Source organism: Adiantum capillus-veneris, chromosome 27 (genome assembly GCF_014529385.1).
Source record: "Adiantum capillus-veneris isolate H3 chromosome 27, ASM1452938v2, whole genome shotgun sequence".
In the NCBI taxonomy this organism is placed as follows: Eukaryota; Viridiplantae; Streptophyta; class Polypodiopsida; order Polypodiales; family Pteridaceae; genus Adiantum; species Adiantum capillus-veneris.
Genome location: NC_140957.1, coordinates 111,967,631 through 111,987,810, shown reverse-complemented (window position 1 = coordinate 111,987,810; position 20,180 = coordinate 111,967,631). Strand labels below are relative to the sequence as shown.

Here is a 20,180-nt window from a genome sequence, read left to right as displayed (position 1 = left end):
TGTGAACCCCCCTTTCTATGCTTATACGACAATCAATGTAGAAAACTATCATACCCCTATCTTACATATAAAATTTAGGTTTCAAATGATCTAACTGAGTAAAACTAGTCAAACAACGTGTAGCATAGAGAATGGCATTGTACTAAGGAACCACTTCTGTTAATAACTAGATGTACCATCAATGTGTCTTAGTTTGAGTTTCAAACTATGTGCCTGTTCAACCTACACTCTAGCTACTTGGCCGATTTTTTACCCATTTAAATTATTCAAAAAACATGGTTATAAAGTTGTGTTAGGTTCTTCGTGTAAATTTGCATCTATACAAACTCTTTACAACTTTCATCCCTCAACAAATGAACTATAATCACAAAACAAAGTAGTGTTAGTTCTTGCATGTATCTTTGTAGCTATTGTCTCTCAAGTTCAAGGGCAAACTCTTTTGGGAAGCCATAATTTTGAAACACAAAAACTTCCTCTCATTTTCACCTTTTTCCACTTCTGCCCCCATAGATATGATACCTCCTCCCTTACTTTTAAACTTGGGAGATAAATTATTGGGGGCCTCCTCTAACTTATACGCTTATGTAACTTGTAAAAAACCCCCCTCCCTTGCACTTACGTGGTGCGATAAGTTTTCCATGGTGAACCCCCCGAAGGTCCTAGTGTGTTCACACACATCAGTACCACATGTATATGGTAATAAGAGCGAGGTCTCATATGCCTGCTAAAGGCTCCTTTGGAAGACCCTCTAATAAAGTGTATAGGGTCCCATATCAAAAGAGATCGCTTCTTCCTTTGTGTGCAGCGGAGTTTAAGCAAAAATTGTAGACAGTGATTCGACCACCCTCCAAACTTTAGAAGGCCTTCTACTTTAGCACTTGATTGGTGGTTGGTGGTGATGCTAGCGCATGAAGTAAATGCTCCAATGTTTTTAAAAAGAGTATAGCGCGTTACTTATCTACTTTAGGTCTTCTACTATAGCGCTTGATTGGCAAGTGGCGGTGATGCTAGCACATGAATTAAATGCTCCAATTTTTTTGAAAAGAGTATGGCAGGCGACTTATCTCCATTGCAAAGTATTACCAAAAAACTAATTTTTGTTATAATATAACCGATTTGGATACTATGGGACTCTACAATGGCATTGGATGGCCTTCCACCTTGTGATTACATCCGCTTCTAGCACATGTACGGGAGTTCATTAGAAAAAAAACAAATGTAGCAATGTGCATTTGACCCCCCTGTCAATAAGGACATGAAAAGTCTTGACTTTCCACTTTCTTGGGTCTTTTCATTTCCTGAATTCACCCTTAACTTATGCACGTAAGATGTTTTGAAAGGATTTTTATTTTTCTGAGATTGGGGGGCCATAAATAGGTGGTCCGTCAATACAAAATCTCATTGTGAAAACTGTAGTGGAAATGTTAAAACCTCTTGTGATATATGTGATTGATCTTGCCAAAATCTTCACGTGAACAAATTACCTCCAAGGTTTATGCCATCCAATTCCTATTGAAAATCTACTAGGGGTCTGCATTAATGCTTTTGCGTATATATTACAAAGGTTTCCTTCCAAATCGGGTGATAATGCATGCATTTTCATAGCAAGTAATGTAGTTACACCCCAACCTAATAGGTGATCCCTCATTGCAAGTACTGTAGTGGGAATATGTCAAAAACTTCTTGTGATATGTGATATAGATAGATCTTGTAGATAAAATTTCAAAAATTCAATTAGCCAATATGTTGCCCGCACACACATGCTGCAAGAGGTAATACCGCCATAGCTAGAAAATCTCCCATGAATTTTCTCCTGTGGCATACATGTCGACCAAAGCACCACTAAGCAAGACATACTTTTGCATCAGCCAACCAAAGTATCATCAAGGAAGACATTTTTGCATCAGCCCGTGACTAGCAAATCTCATATTCAATTGGGGAGGTTCCCTCTTGTTGCATCCAACAAAAACAATAATAGAGCTTGTTTGACTAGCTTTGGGTACATCCTCCCATCAACACATTCCAGGAGGCTTCATCTGGCGAGAAAACTCACTTTGCATTCACTAAAAAAAGCTATGTGGGCATATCGTGCAATCTATGCACTACCAAGTGATGACATTTTATGCTTTTGTGACCATGCCGCATTTGGCATGCATGTTGACCAAAACATTGCCAAGCTAGACAACCCGTGACTCGCACTCTCATCATGAATTCTCTTGGCCATGTTAATGACTTGCATAATGCCATAGGCCGCAAGCATAGGTGATGGCATCTGAAATAGACCTTTACTTCACATCTGCTAAAAGCAAACAGAGCATATTTATATATACCTAGATGAATCTAAGAAAAGCTCAAAAAGAAAAGTGCAGTCATAAGCTCATGGTAGTCTACCACAAGACAATACTACCATAAGCTTCATCATGCGTAGAACTAAACAAAATACTATGACATCCTCACTATTGTTATTTGTGACCATTGCAGGTTTAAGACTATGAATATACTCTTCCACACAAATCCTCCAACACACTTATGGACATGTTAGCATACATCCATATGAAGCTCTACAAACTGAGTTTCTGTCATTGCTTCGAGACGCACGATAGGACGCAGTAATGATGAAGGACGTCGCATTTAGCATGTATGTTGACCAACGTATCACCAAGCAGGATATTATTCTACAATAGACCTTGAGGGCATGATGGGTGGCAATCCACATTCAGCATACATATGAACCAAAGAAATATCGAGGAAGACATGTTCTTCCGGTTGTAAATTGTAGAGGACCAGTGTTCCTTCTATTGTATAAGGGAAAAAACGGAGAGAGAGAGAGAGAGAGAGAGAGAGAGAGAGAGAGAGAGAGAGAGAGAGAGAGAGAGAGAGTAAGTTGGCATATGCATATCCACAGCAGCTCATACATACACTCTTCCTGTAGACTAGCTTGATGTGTATGTCTAGACCTTGAGGATGGTCCTTTAGGAGTGTAGTAAATTAGTCATGCATTACCCATGACAGATATATATGTATCAATATACACGTGCGCACACACACAGATGGCTCAAAACGTTGTCAGAGTATGCGGTCCAGCTGGAAAAGCACCATGCTTCTGGCTGTGAGAGTTCGTGAGTTAAATAAAACGCACACTAACAAAATTCGAGGAAGTGAGAGGATGTGAAGTTAATCAGCAACACTCACAAATCCAAAGATAAGACCGTGTGTAATATGTGAGATTATCACAACACTTACTACAGGTGTAAGAGCTCGTGAAGAGTTCACTACTACACTCGTTAATCTAGAATATAAACATAATCACATCCTAGTTAATTAAATTTGGTTACTTCACTAAACTCACTAATCAAGAGATTGTGAGTAAACACAAACGAAATATTCAAATCCTTCACTTCACTATACTCAACAATTGAGAGATTGAGAGAATAGAAAAGCTTACACAAATCATGATTGGATTAAGATAAAAACACAAAGAAAAACACTTATCAGAAACCATTAAAGCTCCACTCAAACACATACACAAAATTTGATCAAATCCCTAATCTAGTCCACCAAAACTTGTGGCCACGCCTCTGCAAAGCAATTAACCCTTGATTTCTCCCTCATTTCACCAAAATGCTGATTTTGCACAGATATAAGAAAACCCACAATCAAACCCACACACTAACTTGAAGGAAGAAAACCCTACTTCACACCCTCACAACATCAAATACAAGTAGCAAGAGAGACGCGATTGCAATGCTGCACCCTAGAGAAATCCTAAGTAGATATGTGAAAGAGAGAAAAATTGCAAGTTTTTGCAACAATAAGCAAGCATCCCCCTTGCTTCCCCACGACACGTGTCCATTTTGGATCTTTTTCGTCCATTTTTGACCCAAAAATGCCATTTTTGGTGGGAAAAATGCCAGATGGAGTCACATAAATCCCAGATTTTGTGGGATCACTCCTCTTATGTTCATAAGCGTGGCTATGCATCAGCTTTTCACTTTTGACCAATTTGCAATGCATTCATGATGGCCACGTACTCCAATTAGTGCATATAAACAGTGTTCGTCTGGTCGTATTTAGCAAGTGTGATGTGTACACTCATACCATACCCTTAGCTTAAGAACATCCTAGGAACATCAAATGCGTCATCTAGAATGTGGAAACATCAATGGTGCCGCCAGAGTTACCTGAAACGGGTACGACGACAAGCCTCCCTGCAGCGTTATGTGTTTGAATACAAGTAGTATTAGAGTCCTTTGACTCTAATATTCACAAAAAACACGATTCGAAGACCATTTAACTTGATTGTGATGTGCGGCACCGCGGTCATAGTACATATGCAACATACATAATGCCCATACACAATAACACATGCAATTGCAGATTAAAGCTCTCAAATAATTGCAAGAGTAGAAGTTAAGAGACAAGACTTGAAAGATGAACCATAATATTGAGCAAAATTTAGTTTCGGATTAATTTTGGCTAACAAGGCCCGCCAAGGAGCTACAAAAAAAGCAAAGGTGACATATACCATAAAGAGACTACAAAGGAGGCAATCCACAATACCAAAAAATCAAAGGTGACATATACCATAAAGAGGCTACAAAGGGGGCAAGCCGCAATACAAAAAGGTATATAATGGAAGTCCTAAATCCTCAAGAGTCAAGAGCCACTAGCCCCAATTCGTAGTGGTCGGTTGTATATCATGCACATCCTCCCATGCCTCATCATAAAGCTCTAGGTGCGGCTCGACCTCGGTCATGGAGGAAGTACCTGGTATCAGTGCTTCTGTATCTCCACCTGCCTGAGGAGCCTTTTGCTCCATCTCCCACTATGTAAAAGGATCTGTCTGTTTAGTTTGTACTCTTGCAAAGCATTTTCAAATTTGCGCTAACAAAGACGAGATCATTTGCCTTCTCTACTCCTTTCCGATTCCTCTTCTTGAAAGCAATGTGGCTAAAGGTACTCCACAATTGCTCCAAGCATGAGGTACTAAAGTCTAACTCACTAGCTGAGAATACGGTTCGCCAGTCTTCTCTGAAGCTCAGGGCCATTTTAGCCATAGTCCTTAGCACTGAACCTATCTTCTTACAATCAATTTGAGCATCTATTGCCGAATCGCCCTAGCATCTCTCTGTATTGTCTCAACTGATACCTGACAATGCGTCACCCATCTCTGTTTAGAAACATCTTGTTTAAGATCTCTGTAAATTGATTCATGACTTCTTTATCTGTCTCTGCCCTGCACTTTGGAACTCTAGATCCACCATGAATGTTGCCCCGTGTAAAGGAGAGGCATATGAATTCCACCTCGAGCTACAGCGCATGGATCTCTGCATATCGCTCTGCATCCGGCTCAAGATGTGCAAGCCGCTCAATCATGTAGTCCATTGAGTCGTAAACCTTGCCAATGCAAGGGTCCATGACATCCACAACCCAAAGCAACAATTTGACCTGTGCGTCTAGACTCTTCAGCTCCTTCCGGAACTAAGATCCTCTGCCTTCTCCTAGTACACAATCCCTACAACAGTCTTTGCATAGAGGGAGGTGATCAACTCATCATTGATAAAAACCTGTCAGACCGCACTTTGACATTCAGCCAACCTGCACACAAGGAGAAAGTTGAATGCGAAACGGGTATCTGAATACTTAAGGAGCACTCTGCCGCCCGACCTCTTGAGATATTCGCACCGAATGAAATTGTGAAATTCACAATTTTTACTACATCTGCAAGACTAGTGCGATCCATTCTAGCTTGCCAATGTCTTTTAGAAGTTTGTTCAAGCACTGTGCCATGCAAAAGCACACCGTTAAGTGCGAATAGTGGCCCTCTACAATAGTTGTTGCTACCTTATTTTGTGCATCCCCATCTGTGACAAAAGCCATCACATGCTGCTCCTCGATCGTCTCTATGGCTGTTGTCCACTCTGCGGTGAGGACATCGACGGACTTTCCACTCTCGGTGGCATCATGAGAGTGCACAAAGTACATCTCTCTACTCGAGTATGCGACAAGGCCATGAATGGACCTCTTCCTTGTATCGCTCCACTCGTCGGCAATGAGGGAAACATCATGTTTGCCCCAAAGCCGTTGAATAATGAGTGTTGCTTGCTCCACAACCGCCTTCTCAAGATCGGGCAAAGTGGTTCGGAGAGCTTCCGAAGACGGAGGCACATAGCCTGTGCCATACTCTCTTATCCGTTGCACCATAGCTTTCCAATACTCCGACCTATTTTGATCACACATGGAAGAGGTTAGTATCATTATTCATAGTTTAGACTTTAAACGCTAGAGATCATGGTGGTGGAAACGAACAGAACGGAAGAAACGAGAGAGAAGATCGATAAAGCTTACCTAGCCGCGAAAAATGAGATATGGTCACGATAAAAGAAGCGAGCAACGGCGGCATCCACCTCTGCCTTCTTCTTTGGGTCCCAAGAGGTAGCAAGGGTCCTTCAGCGACGAATCGGGCCGGATGAAGACCCACTGGGTAGAGTCGAAGAAGGGAAAATGAGCGTCTTTGGGTCGCCCGCTTTGCGTGCGCGCTTGAATTTAGTGTTGAATTGCCGATCCTTTTCCTCAAGCTCCATCCTCTTCTCGACGCTTATGTTGGTGCAAAATCTCACCTCATGTCCCGCCACTCAAAGAAAGTGTGCCCTCACCTTGTCGTGGCCCCCTTTCAAATGGTAAGAGCATAGTTTGCATGCCCATGCTCGAGCACCTCCTCCCGCCGCCGACAAGGTGCCCTCCGAAGTCACTTCATCCCACTACAACCATTCCTTTGGCATTTGAGTGTTGCTCGCATGGACAAAGGGGGTTGTACAAGAAGAAGAGGCCATGGATGATGAGAGAGAGAGAGAGAGAGAGAGAGAGAGAGAGAGAGAGAGAGAGAGAGAGAGAGAGAGAGATGAAATGAAATGTTATATTAACGTCTTTGAAGGGCCAAAATGAGCTATGGGACCATACAATTGGTGAATCTGATACCATGTTTGGGTACAAAAAGTACAAAGAACTAACACTAAACCCTAAAACACTAAGGAAATGAATCTGAAGCTGATTCAGAATTTAAACGTGATAGAGGGGAGGGGAGGGGGGTTTGGTGGGTTCCAATGAAATCTCTCATCGGTCGCTGTCGAATCTCATCAACATCCTCCATGGTCAGTACTCTGTTTGGGCGTCTTGTATGTCGAGCTAGAGTGATCTGTATCTTCTGTTGTAACCTTTGTCAATGGTGGGAGACCCCTCGAGGTCATGGGCGTCTGGATTTGCCTAGCTCAATGGCTCGGTCAATCAATGTACCTCTAGTGTGGGTGGGATCTGATATCTGCTGTGATGACTGCTCCTCTGGCTCTCCTCTGGCTGGTGTAAAGAAATCTGTGATTCGTCTCTGAGACTATCTCCCTCCTGATGTCCTCAGCAAGCTCTCCCTAAGTCTCTGCAGCTCTAGCAGGAACAATCCGAGACATCTTTGATCCTCATATCTCATGACTCTAGAAAATGGTCCGAAACCCTCTCTGAACAAACAATGGAAGTGGCCGCGTATCTCATAGTACGTCGGACAATGACATGTGTAGTGCAGATCTGTCTCTGGCTCTAAGTGACATAGGTGACATATCCTAACCCTTGCTGGTACCCCTCGAAATCGGCCAGTCTCGATCTGGAGCTAATGTGAGGATGTGCATATCTACCCAATAGCGCATCGTATCCCATGAGATAAGTGTGTATCCATGTATGCACGCCTAGACACAAAACCGTCCTCCGTGAGTTGGAGAAGATGCTCTCTGCAGAAGGCCATCTTCGTGCCCAACTCATGTGTTGGCCTGGTATCTAGCTGAATCAGATCCTGGTGTATGAGTCAGGTGATCTCTGTCCGTGTGAGAGGGGGAGGGTGCATCCAAGGAGTATTGAAACAGAGGCAATCTATCCATGTTGAAACCAGGTGACTGAAATCATGTTGTCATCTATCCATACCAACATGCTGTATCGCCTTGTAGCGCTAGTTGTCGAGATGACTGCAGGGCATTTCTTTCTTCACGTTCTAACTTCCTTTCCATAAACATCTTGTCGAAAGCCTCCATAGGAGTTAGTGCAATCCTTGACGTAGATGGGAAAGGGGGAGGGTCGGAAAAACCTCCTGGTGGAGAAAAGTCTTCTTCGCCTCTCTCATGCTCATCACCTCCAAGCAAAGTATCCATTCCGCTTCGAGTGATGACCATTCTGAAGTCGTGGGTTCTTGTGGGTTCTTGGGTTCTTAAGTTCATGAGGAACTTGGGTTCTTGGGGGTCTTGGGTTCTTGAGGTTCTTGAGGTTTTCTTTCGCTTGCAAACCGTGTCTGAGAAGGATCTTCTCCTCACCCAAGTTCTACTCTTTTCCGCGGGCGCACCCCTTGGCGGCCTTGCGCTCACACCAAGGTTGCTTCTTCCCACCTCATGTCGATTGGTCGGCCGCTAAGTGCACGGTCCGCTCTCAATGAGTGAAAAGAGACACAAGGGGAGGCTGGACAAGCCCTTCTTTCCTGGGATTCCTGTCACTCTTCAAAAATACGATTAGGAATCGACACGCCCAAGTGAACTTGGGTTCGTGCGACTGCAACAAGCAAAAAAATTCTTGTGATTCTTGTGGTTCTTTCCTTGAGTGATACAGAACACTGTCAAAGCTCTAATACCAATGTTAGGTGCAGCGGAATGAATGTTTGCGCTTTGCTCAAGATGAGTGCTCCGAACTGTGCTCAAGGTTCCTTTTGTTCTTAAGGAAGAGAGAGCCTTCCGTTCTTAATGAGAGAATGCTATGATCACAAACAAAGTGAATGGACACTGTGCGTGCAAGTGTATGAGACTGAGAGATAGAGAGAGAAGAGAGATACGACACCAGAAACGTTGTAAAACCCTCCTCCAAAGGCCCCACTCTCGTCGGCGAGAGTGGTCTACTTATGATTGCACAATCTGGTACAATGGTGATGCATGAGACTGATGCAAGTCTAGACTATGTTGACGACTAGGACGGGGATGACGAGGCCGACACTAGGGCTGAAATCTGCAATCTTTCTACTGTTGTCCAAAAACACTATGGGCTGAAATCTGCGACTAGTCCAAAACGCTGATTTGGGGAGACTGTTTCTGTGGGTCTTTGTCGCTGAAAATCTGCAGGTTTAGGGCTCAAAACTGAGGTTCATTAAGGCTGAAAACTAAGGTTCTTACCGGGCTGAATCTGCTACTCCTTAGGGCTGAATCTTGCTGGTCTTCCTACTGCTGAAATCGCCCTGCTGAAACTGCCAAAAACGCTAGGTATGCTGAGCTTTGCAAAAACGCTAGCTGAAGGAATCTGTGGCGATGATCTTCTTCAAAAACGCTAGGGGTTGGAAGTTTCTAGCGATGGCAAGGCTGATGCAAAACGCTAGGGGAGGTTCTTGCTTGGAGGGAATTACCACCAAGTTCTTGTTGGAGAAGTTGCCTGCTGAGCTTGGCTCCTGTTGTCTCTTCTGCCAAATAGTGCTAGCTCTAGTTTGCTTATATACAAACTTAGCAAAATTGCCTTACCTACTTTCCAACAAAAGTCACTTAAAAATAATAAGTGAAAAATGTCAAAAATAGGGAAAATAGGCTAAATGCATTGGAAAATTCCCCTGATGGAATCTGATGGATTCTGATGGGAATGCTTATGATCATGCTGTGTGCAACCAGAGGATATGCATCTACACCAATTGACTGGACATGCACGGTCTGCGAACAGACTCCCAAAAGTGCCAGATCACTTCTTATCTAGACTGACTCGACTGACTGAACCCTGATCATGCTGTAGCTTGTCCACGGACACATAGGGTTGGATGTGTCACGTGACAGAAACTATCCTCAAAGGCACCTACATCAAGACGGAGTGACCCATTACAATTCCAAGCTGCCTTCTTTAGTGTGGTCCCATAGGTCTCGCACCGTCATGCGGAGCGTCGCTCCAATATCACCACCCTTCCATCCTTGTGAAAAGCAATCTTCCCTTTCTCCCTTGCTACTCTAATTTCCGGCATTACCTCTTGCATATGAGCAATCTGCGAGAGGGTGAGGTCATCTCCAAGAAAGATGCCTGTCTTCTTTAGAGTCGGTCTCTTCTTCAAGAAGTCCTTCACTTCCACGGAGGGGATGAGTGCCCTTTCCTTCGAGGTTTCCCCATTGCTCTCACTTTTCTTATTGCCCACTCTACAAGCCCTCGTATGCGTCTGCTCGTTAACCTCCACCAGAGTCATGAGTTCTTTCACCTTTTCATCGACATTATCTTGGTCTGAGGCCACATATCCTTACATGTAAGGCCCGCACACGTCTCCTTTGCTCCTCTTCTAGTGTCAGGTTAATGATGGTTGGTGTGGGGGTGGGGGTTATTTCCTTGCCGTTTCCTTTCTTGACAATCTCGATCCATTTCTTTGCCTCTTCTGCTTTTTGTTAGGTCTTTGTGATGACATCTACCCACGAGGTCGTCATTTCTTTTTGTTGCTCCTCACCTTCTTTGATGGTCCGCACTTGTTCTTTAATCGTGTTAAGCGCTTCGATTACTAAGGGTTGAAGCTCTCCCTCTTTGAGGACATTTTACGATCGCACCTCTACAACCTCTTTCTTGAGTAGTGCGATTTTCTCATCTTGGGCCTTTACACAATCCTAAAGAGTATGTATCGTGCTTTCCGATGCCGACACGCGCTCGTCGAGTGCCTTAATGGTACCTAGGAGGTGGCGATTAATCTTGTTGATGAACTCTCTCATTTCTTCCTTGCATTTTTGAATGGCATCCTCCACAGCGTCATCCTTGCCATTTTGTTTCTTCATGATTGAAGGCCGCAAAAGGAGAGGAAGAGAGGAAGAGAAATAGAATGAAGTGAAGAAGATAATAAAGTGAGGAACGGGAAGAGCAGGAAAAATCACCTGGGTGGATATCCACTGCAAAAACCCGCACTCACATAATTGAAGAGAAAAAATCGGCAGTTTTTTTTTCTCCTCTCTCTCTACGCGTGCAGATTTTCTCTCTACGCGTGCAGGCTTTCTCTCTCTACACATTTTCTTTCCACTCTATGCATTTTCTTTCCACTTTCTCTCTACGCTTTCTCTTTCTCTCATTACGTTCTCTTCGCTTTCGCTCTCTACGCATGGGACAGCAAGGGGGGCGTTGCAGTGGGCGGAGTGCGAGGCGGGAGCGCTAGAGGGTAGGGCAGCAGGGGGAAGTCAGGCTTGCAGAGGGAGAGCGCAAGGGGGGGCCAGGGGGAGCGCGAGGGGATAGGGGAGAAGGGAAGAGCGTGAGGGGGCAGGGCTGCACACACGCGCACGCGCGCGCGCACACACACACACATAGGCAAGCCTTGTAGACTTGAAAGTTGAGACTTGAGAGCTTCTTGAATCTTCAATGGCGAATGCGCATCATGTAAGCTTGAGCCTTGAGAGAGAGAGAGAGAGAGAGAGAGAGAGAGAGAGAGAGAGGGGGGGAGGGAGGGTAGAGGCTAGAACAATGCATTCACTTGTAAGTTGTAAAGGGAAGGGTGAGAGGGGTTGCATTATATAGGGCTTTGCTCACTTCAAATTAAAAAAAACCAACGTCCAAAAATATGCATGTTCTTTATTATTGGCTGGAAATATGGCCGTTGACCTGAATCCGACCATCCGGGATATCTGCCTGCCGTTCTGGCCGTTCCAGTCGGTCCGTTCCGGTTTGACTCTACCTACTATAACGCCTGCCCGTTCCGGAACATTCCACGTTAGCCCCAAGCCCCAAAACGTCGTTCCGACGTTCTAGACCCCTGCTCCCGCGTTCCCTGATAACTCTGGGTGCCGCATCCAGGGCCCAACTACCCGATAAGGTATATACATATTGGCAACCGTAAACAAGCATGTGACATATGTACATTGCACCCACTCCCATGCATCTAAACCTATGAAAATTTACTTATGTACATGATTTCACATTATATATGTGCCACCGCACGACAGTGTCAAACTAGGCCTACCTTTAGAAAACGTTACTATTTGCAGGAAAAGGCATGAAGAAGATGAACAAAGTCGAGTCTATTGTTAATGCGAGGAGCATAGGAGAAATTACACAATGCCCTCAAGTTTGTTGTTTGTCGAAATGGACATTGCTTTGTATGTCCCTTCTCAAAATCTCTTGGAATTCTCAATCAGTGGGATAAGCTTTGAAGTAGTGTAGATCTATCATCTATCTGTCTATAAATACTAAGCATGGTTTGCCCAAGTATATTGTGGACATATGCTCGCACCACACAATTGTTTATTATTTGTTGGTATAGTGGATGGCTATGTGCTCAAAACATGTATGCAACAAGCAAGCCTTACAGGCACATCGGCCAGTGGCCACCTTTAATTGCACGTGGATCCCTCTTTTGGGTGCCTCATGCCCGGCAACACGCACATCCTCTCGTTTCCTACCACTCACACTCACCGTACTAAATCGGACCAGAATGTCGTCTCTTGGGGCGCATGGATTGCCCAACATGGCTGTGGCAAGCAAGCTCTAGGCTGTTTTTAGCAGATGCCATGTGAAGGTCTTTCTCTAGATGCTGTAGTTCTCTCAACTTGTAAATATCAGCCAAGGTTGGGTTTTTGGTAGACAAGCAATTGTGCATCAGATTCTTGTGCCATGTGGATGTATATTCGCCATACATGTCGAATACAGCACCACAAGCAATACATGTTTTTTCAGAAACCCTTGCACAATGCCACAGGCCTTGAAGGCGCAAGCATGGGTGATTGCATCTGGAAAGAGGCCTTCACAATGTCACGTAGCATCTGCTGAAAACAGAGTGTCCTTGCCACAGCCATGGTGGATATATCCTACTCCAACTGACAACATCTCGTACAGGAAGCTCGTCAAGAACTTTTTGTGCTTTCGTGAGAACATCGCATTTGGCATATAAGTCGACCAAAGGAGTGCCACAGGCCTCTTAACACCTTGTGTAAGGCCACAGGCCTTCAAGATGCAAGCATAGGTGATTGCATCTGGAGAAAGGCCTTCACTTTGCAACTGAAGACAGCACAGAGCTTCCTAACCTTATCCATGTTGCAATCAACGTGGGGAAATTGGGTTGAAAGGAGGTAATGGTTGGCCTAAGAGCAGCATACACAGGGGCCAGGTGATTGGAGTACCAAAAGTAAACCAATCAAGGCAATCACCCATTTGACCTTCACGCCGCTCAATGCATCGCTCATAATGTCGCAAGAGACCACAACTAGCATGGAAATCAAGGTACTCCTTGCTGAATCAGCAGCCGCTACGCCTGTGGAGAAGGCAAACATCATTGCCAGCTGCGGTGAGAGCACCTGTAGCGCGGATAATGTGTCGTGCTCTCTACAGTGGGTGGTCCTCAGTGCAATGTGCGTGACAATCTCACTCAAACAGACTGAAAACAGGAAATAATAGGCACACCCTAGCTCACGGAGACACAAAAGCAGCAGTAGAGTAGACCACAACAAGTGACTCGACTATCTCAAAGCACCGATACAGACTCTGGCGTGGTAGCACACTCACCTCCAGCCCAGGGTTCACAGGTACAATGGGGTGTCGAGGCTCAGATGTGCAGGGATGGTGAAGACGTGCTTTGTGTATAGACTCACTGCTCTAGAGGACGATGTTGGACCAAAGGTGAAGAAGATAATCGAATAACCAACCGCTACTACTCATATGTTTTGGTGGCTCATAAATGTCAGCCATGTGGTGACCTGGCCACGAGGTCCACTAGACCACCGTCGGTACCCTGCCACGTGTCACTCCCCAGCCCAGAGGGTCCGTCTAGTGTCCGTCAAGTGTGAACCAGCCTAGACCTATCCTATGAAAGACACTGTACCGTGAAGGACACTCTAGCCTTGCTACAGGTTGCCCGCCACAAGATCGCTCACCGTCTCGGTGAGAGGAATACTGAAAAAAACTGTGAAAGAAAACCACTAGGTACTACATCCGTACATTTCTTGAAGCAGGTGCTAGGCCCAACCATGACCTTACATGCCTTAAAAGTGGAGTAAAACACTGCTCTGCTTGCAACGCCTTAAGCCTTTTAATAGGCAAGAACCCAATATGATTGCATAGTCCAAGAATCCCAATCGGCAAAACAGACAGCTTGGCTCCTCAACAAAGAGATATGCTCGGTTTGGATCCAACGCATCTTTATCCTCCATAACCATAGTGAGAAGAAAATGACACGGTCCTCACTTGCAGATGAAATTGTTAAAATGACTGATGATCAGAAGCTCGAGTAATAACGCAGGTGAGGTTAAGCTCTATCTTAATGGCAGAACAAAAAGCATTAACAACAACGGGATGCTTGAAAGCCGCAAGGAACGGAGGTGAATGCTTGAAATCCGAGGTAGGTAGGTAGGGGGGAGGGTGAGGGCGAGGGAGATAGGGAGAGGGCGAGGGGTAGGTAGGAGGGCGAGGGCGAGGGGGTAGGTAGGTGGGAGGGGGAGGGCGAGGGCGAAGGTAGGTGGGAGGGGAGGGCGAGGGCGAGGGGTAGGTAGGAGGGCTAGGGCGAGGGGGTAGGTAGGTGGGAGGGGGAGGGCGAGGGCGAGGGTGAGGGGATAGGTAGCAGGGCTAGGGCGAGGGGGTAGGTAGGTGGGAGCTGGAGGGCGAGGGGGTAGGTAGGTGGGAGGGGGAGGGCGAGGGCGAGGGTGAGGGGATAGGTAGCAGGGCTAGGGCGAGGGGGTAGGTAGGTGGGAGCTGGAGGGCGAGGGGGTAGGTAGGTGGGAGGGGAGGGCGAGGGCGAGGGGGTAGGTAGGAGGGCTAGGGCAAGGGAGGGCTAGGGCGAGGGGTAGGTAGGGGGGCTAGGGCGAGGGGGTAGGTAGGTGGGAGGGCGAGGGCGAGGGCGAGGGGGTAGGTAGGGGGGCTAGGGCGAGGGGGTAGGTAGGTGGGAGGGGGAGGGCGAGGGGTAGGTAGGGGGGCTAGGGCGAGAGGGTAGGTAGGTGGGAGGGGGAGGGCTAGGACGAGGGGTTAGGTAGGGGGGAGGGGGAGGGCTAGGGCGAGGGGGTAGGTAGGGGGGCTAGGGCGAGGAGGTAGGTGAGGGCGAAGGCGAGGGGGTAGGTATGGGGAGGCCGAGGGCAAGGGAGGTAGGGAGAGGGCGAGGCCTAAGGAGGGGGCGAGGGCAAAGGAGGTAGGGAGAGGGCGAGGCCTAGGGAGGGAGCGAGGGCAAAGGAGGTAGGGAGAGGGCAAGGGCGAAGAGGTGTGAGGGGGACTAGGGCTGTAGATGAAGTCCATGTACCACTATTTGAAAGAGGAGATGCTACAGAGCGCAGCCACCATGAGCAAGACAACTATCATGAGAATGAAATTCATTAGGCAGGACGAGCTCTGTGAAGGGAGCTTTGTTCTCGGAGGAGATTTTTGCCCGCTTCTATGATCCTCCATAGGCTCACCAAATTCAAAGACTTCCACCAAGGGCGCATCCGGGATAACTTCTATGACAGTCAACCTTTGAGCTGGCTCAGGTGGCTCATTGGGTTTAGTTACTGTGGAAATATTGGAAGAAGGTGTACCTCTATGCAAAGAGTCAATAGAGACTCCATAACAAGGCATAGATTTGGTAACCTCCTAATCTCGAAGAGGTTCTTCACATCCGAAGAAGATGAGGCCATAGTTGCACGAAATAAGAGGGATAATACGCTGAATTTTTGGGCAAAATGCGCAAAAATCGGAGTATAGCCTCACAGAGATGTGCGCTACAGCTCCAAATGGTCACAAGAGCAATTTGGGGCAAAATAGGACGTTTTGGGCACAAAATTCAATTTCTGAAATTTATGCGCAGGAAATTTCAGCGAGCGAATTTGTGCTCGAAATCAACGAATTTAGTTGTTTTTAGCATCAGAAGACATACATAAGGCTAATACACAGCCTTTAGAAGCATGTAAGCGCAAAAGCCCCAATTTGTAGCATCAAAATTGCATGAAATTGAGCCACAAATTGTCATACATCGATAAAATTTGTCAAATGTGCGTCGATTGCATCAATTTGCACTTTCCCCAATGTAATCGCACCATAAAAACACTTGGAAAAACCTGTGCAAATCTGAAATTTGCTTAAAACACCTGTTTTAGGGCTTGTTTTTCGGCAATTTCAGTGTTTTCGAGTAGCGGAGACTTAGCAAAAGTATTCCCACACCTTAATACATCATTTGCAAAACCTGTATTTTGCTGTCATAACCTGTAATTTCCTGTTTTTGACCTAATTTCAGCTTGTTTTGGGTCAATTTGGGTTGTCGGGAGCTCTCTAGTGTCCGGGGACGAGTCCTTTGGTGACGAAATTGCAAAATCTCGCGTGAAAGTTGACCTTCTTGGCTGAAATTCAGCATTTGCAGGTTTGGGGCAAACCCTAATCAAGGCTCTGATACCAGTTGATGAGTGCGCGGCAGTGTGTGCAAGTGAAAGAGCACGCAAGGAAGTGCAATGTGTGTGCAAAGAGGGGAGGCAAAGGCCAAAAGGAGAGGAAGCGCTAGCAGAAGAGAGAAGGCTCACGTTTTTGGGGAAAACTCAATAAGTGAGTTTTGGGTTTTCCCACTTTTATTATAAGTGACCTTTAGAAAATGTGTCCAGGTTCAATATGAACCTGAACCTGGACAAAGTATAAAAATGTACAAAAAGGGGTTATTTAGGCCTTTAACCCAACACTTGATCCATACCTCCTTCTAAGAGGATGGGTTGTGCATCGGGGAGCCAGAAGTTTGTATCCACATTGCGTCGTTTTTCCAATCATGAAGTGCTTTAGTGTGTCGCAACCATGGTCTTCCAATGAGCAAAGGAAATTCCCCCTCAATCTGGGGAAGACGAACCACAACAAAATCCAAGTTAAAAGTAAAGTCTTGTACCTGCAGAGGCACATTGTCCACTATGCCCACTGGGTAGACCGTCCGCTGGTCGGCCAATGTAACTGTGAATGGAGCGGGGCAAGTAGGCTGTAGACCTAGAGCTAACATAGTGAACTCGGGCATCAGGTTGATGCCAGATCCACCATCCACTATCACTCCTGAGAATTGCCGACCCAAAACGAACACTGTCAGGCGAGGGCTTCTATAATCAGTGAGGGGAGCAGCGGGATTGCATATCATATAGGACTCTGATGGTCACACTGGGAGGTGCCCGCCACTAGGACCTGCTCCAGGATAAAGTGATTGAATAACAGCAAGGGTGTCACTTCTAAACTTTGCATCTAGTCACAGCATGTCATAGAGGGACACTTGTTGGAAGGTGTTCTTCAAGACTGACTCTGCTATAAGTTTGTCTTGTTCTACCAGTTGTTTCTCGGATACCTTGATCTTTTGTAGATCGGAAACTGCTTCCAAGAAAGCTTCATCAATATCGGAGAGCAAAGATGTGGATTCTTTCATGGCACTGAGGGATGGCTTGTTAACAGCTGCAGGCAGGGTATCCACTGGTGTGAGACTGTGTGGGGGAGTTGAACTTGTTGGAATGCTAAGACCGCGAGCAGCTCTCTGGGCCCGGGTGAGGACGCCCGATAGCTCCTCTGCCAACTGCGGCGGCTTATTTTTAGGGGTAACCACGTGGGTAGAAGGAGGCGGCTGAGAAATAGTGCTAACTGCTATCAAATTGAGCTTGGGAAAGGCAAACTCAGTCTGGCTTTGACTTGGGTTCGAAGCCGTGGATGCACGAATTTTAGGGCAATCCTTACTGTAGTGATCCTTCATATCAAGGCAATGACGGCAGGGAGGGGACCCTTCGGGCAAAGGGCATTTGCTTTGGTAATGACCATATTCCCCGCATCTGTGGCATAAAATGGGCCGATTCAAAGGGCGAGTCGAAGTGCAAGGTGGTCCTTGCTCCTGGTGCATTGCGTTGGAGGTGGAGGCATAGAAGCTTTGAGGAGATGAGGGAGCATGGGTATTATAAAAGCTCTGAAAGGGAAAAGTGTTCTGCATACCTTGCATCGGAGGGGCTGTCAGCAAAGGTGGCATATGGTGTGGATGGCCACAGGGAGAAACCATGTTGGATGCAGGTGTTAGCCCTTGCTGAAGAGAAGGACCAAGACTTTGCTGTATTTGTCGCAATCCCTTGAGGTAGTAACAATCCTTGTCCTCATGTCCAGATTTTTCACAAAAGTGGCAGTAAACCCGAAGGGGACATTCCTGTGGAGGGTGCCCTGGAGAGCAGCATGAGCTACACTAAACCGTAGCCTTAGTCTCTTGCTGACACTTGAGCTCTTCTAGCTCGCGCTTAATCTGTTCCAATGCCTCGTGATGTGGAGGCTTCTCTTGTCTAAGAGAAGGACCTCTCCTCTTGAAGAGCTCGCTGTAACTTTAGGGCTTCCAGCTCCCTGCGTAAAGAAGATAAAGGATCAGAAGGACTTTCCAAAAACACAAAGGGGGTCTCTATGTGAGGGGGGTTCATGAACAGCTTCCTAGCCCCCTCTATCCGCGTAGCAGCTGCGATGAACTCCTCCAGAGTGGTGTCGGGTCGGAGACTCTCTCATAGTTTTTGCTGAGAACTTTTGGGAAGCGCCTTCTCTACCCACTTCTTAACCATAAATTCACCTGGTTGCTGGGGAAGCTTGGCAACCAGAGACTTGGTTTTGGTCATAAGTTCTGCAAAAGTCTCCTCTGGCTGGAGCACCATGTTGGCCAACTCATCCAACACCTTCTCCTGGTAGTCACCTGGCCTGAAAGCTGCACAAAACTGTTGTCTTAAGGTTGCCCAAGTTACAAAATGGTTCTCTGCAAACTGGCTGTACCATTTGTCTGCTAAGCCATCCAAGGTGGATGGAAAGAGTACCAAATAAGCATCTTCCCTGTTAAGACCACGACCCCTACAAAGAGATACAAACCTCCTTGCATGGTCGTCAGCATCTTCTGAAGAGAGTCCTTTGAATGTAGGGAACTTGATGTTTACCTTAGCCAAAACGCTAGCCAATGGCTCCATGGCCCCTTGTTGAGCCTGTTGCTCAGTAGCCTGCTGTAGCAGAATAGGAGAGAGCTTTACTAGTGAAGGTGATCTGGAAGATGTGGAACCGGAGGGAGGAATGGGTGAAGTCGTATGTGGAGGTATGGGTGATGAGGTTGATGGACTTCTAACAGGTTCCAAGGGTCGTCTTCTGTTGTAGTGCTTCAGAGGGCTCAGTAGTGTGCTTTGACGCTCGACTGACCGCCTTGTATGTGTCATGCAGTGACCACCAACCCAACCAAGCTTTGGGCAAGAAGACCTTGAACTGGCTGAAGACTGGTCTAGACTCTACTAGACCAGGCAAGTGACTAGACCAGGCTTGACCAGGGACGAGGTCTAGACCAGGGTCGAGAAGAACTAGACCAGGGACGAGGTCTAGACCAGGGTGGACCAGGGACGAGGTCTAGACCAGGATCGAGGAGAACTAGACCAGGGACGAGGACAGGTTGGACCAGGGCGAGAGAACAGTTGGACCAGGCGAGAGGAGAACAGTGCAAGGCAAGGTCGGCGAAGCTAGATAGACCCAACTAGCTTCAAGATTTGCACCTCACAGAGTGAGATTTCAGTTGAGGTCCCACCGTGATCGCCAAAATGAGAGCACCTGTAGCGCGGATAATGTGTCGTGCTCTCTACAGTGGGTGGTCCTCAGTGCAATGTGCGTGACAATCTCACTCAAACAGATTGAAAACAGGAAACAATAGACACACCCTAGCTCAAAGAGACACAACAGCAGCAGTAGAGTAGACCACAACAAGTGACTCGACTATCTCAAAGCACCGATATAGACTCTGGCGTGGCAGCACACTCAGCTCCAGCCCAGGGTTCACAGGTACAATGGGGTGTCGAGGCTCAGATGTGCAGGGATGGTGAAGACGTGCTCTGTGTATAGACTCACTGCTCTAGAGGACGATGCTGGACCAAAGGTGAAGAAGATAATCGAATAACCAACCGCTACTACTCATATGTACCACCATAAAGAGCCACCAACGGCTCATAAATGTCATCCATGTGGTGACCTGGCCACGAGGTCCACTAGACCACCGTCGGTACCCTGCCACATGTCACTCCCCAGCCCAGAGGTGTCACTCCCCAGCCCAGAGGGTCCGTCCAGTGTGAACCAGCCTAGACCTGTCCTGTGAAAGACACTATACCGTGAAGGACACTGTAGCCCTGTTACAGGTGCTACAGCAAGTACAGAACCAAAGAGTACTCCTGCTACAATTGCCTGCATGGAGCTACCTGCATTACTAGTCCGCAGGTCATGCT

At 46.6% G+C, this 20,180-nt stretch overlaps 1 protein-coding gene across 1 annotated transcript in view; it reads right to left on the bottom strand.

Moving 5' to 3' along the window:
* Nucleotides 1-1,915: 1,915 nt before the first annotated feature.
* The window catches only part of LOC147422578 (uncharacterized), a 53,483-nt gene continuing 35,218 nt past the window's right edge, over nt 1,916-20,180 (bottom strand). The window contains exon 2 of the transcript XR_015186868.1: nt 1,916-2,296. The gene's annotated coding sequence lies outside the window, so the exon portion shown is untranslated. The remainder of the gene's footprint in view (nt 2,297-20,180) is intronic.